Below are 1,354 nucleotides of genomic sequence, written 5' to 3'. Positions count from 1 at the left end.
CACTGAGAGGATGGGAGGTAGCCACTGACAACGGTGAAACCCTTGCATAAGCTTGCCATGGAAAGGAGTAAGAAGGATTGGATGAAGACAGTAGGAAAGCAGAGAGACGGAAGGGACAGCATCTTCATACGCTTATCTGAAATTCCTACCAATGAATTACATAAGTATCTCTATCCTTATCTTTATGTTTTATTCGTATATCATCATTCATATCCATTTGAGTTTGCCTGACTGAGATTTACAAGGTGACCATAGCTTGCTTCATACCAACAATCTCTGTGGGATCGACCCTTACTCGCGTAAGGTTTATTACTTGGACGACCCAGTGCACTTGCTGGTTAGTTGTGCGAAGTTGTGTTTATGCCATGGTATTGAACACTAAGTTTTTGGATTCATTACCGGAGATTATTTGATTTGTGAAAAGTATTGATCACAATTTCGTGCACCGATTTGCTTTGATTTTTGCACTTGTTTTTGTGACTCCACATGATCATCAACCTAAAGAAAACATGAAATAATATAGATAAATAAAAATTGGGTTACCTCCCAATAAGCGCTTCTTTAATGTCAATAGCTTGACAGTGGGCTCTCATGGAGCCTTACAGATATTTAGAGCATGGTTGGGGCCTCTGATAAACCCCGATTTTGTGGTTTATCTTGTGCTTATTTTGGAGGATTTTATCACCTTTCTCACATTTATTCAATGGAATAGCATGGTTTTGCAATTCTCCCTTGATTTGTACTTAAATGTGAAAACATGCTTTTTAGGCCCTAAAATTGGTAATTTTAATTCACCTTAATTCCATTCGATGCCTCGATGTATTTGTTGAGTGATTTCAGGTTCATAGGGCAAGTATTGGATGGAAGAAGTGAGGAGAAAAGCATGCAAAGTGGGGAACTCATGAAGAAATGAAGGAACCGTAAAGCTGTCAAGCCTGATCTCTTCGCACTCAATCGACCATAACTTAAGCTACAGAGGTCCAAATGAGGAGGTTTTAGTTACGTTGGAAAGCTAACATCCGGAACTTCGAAATGATATAAATTTTGCCATATGTTGCTTCGCGTATAGGGGCGTGCACGCGCAATGTGTGCAGACGCGCTGATTGAGCATGTGACCCACTAAAGAGCAACTCGTGGCCAGCGATTTCTAGCTCATTTTGGGCCCAATCCAACTCATTTATGATGCTATTGAACCCAAGGATTAAGGGGGGAATGAACCAAGTAGTCATAGTTTAGTTTTTATCATGTTTTAGGGAGAATTTTAGAGAGAGAGGCTCTCTCTTCTCTCTAGATTTTAGGGTAGTTTAGGTTTAATTTTCTTAAATCCAACCTTTGATTCTTGTTTTGATTTAGC

The sequence above is a fragment of the Arachis duranensis genome, chromosome 9 (genome assembly GCF_000817695.3).
Source record: "Arachis duranensis cultivar V14167 chromosome 9, aradu.V14167.gnm2.J7QH, whole genome shotgun sequence".
Taxonomy (NCBI): Eukaryota; Viridiplantae; Streptophyta; class Magnoliopsida; order Fabales; family Fabaceae; genus Arachis; species Arachis duranensis.
The sequence above is the reverse complement of the archived record's forward strand: the minus strand, read 5'-3'. Positions refer to the sequence as shown.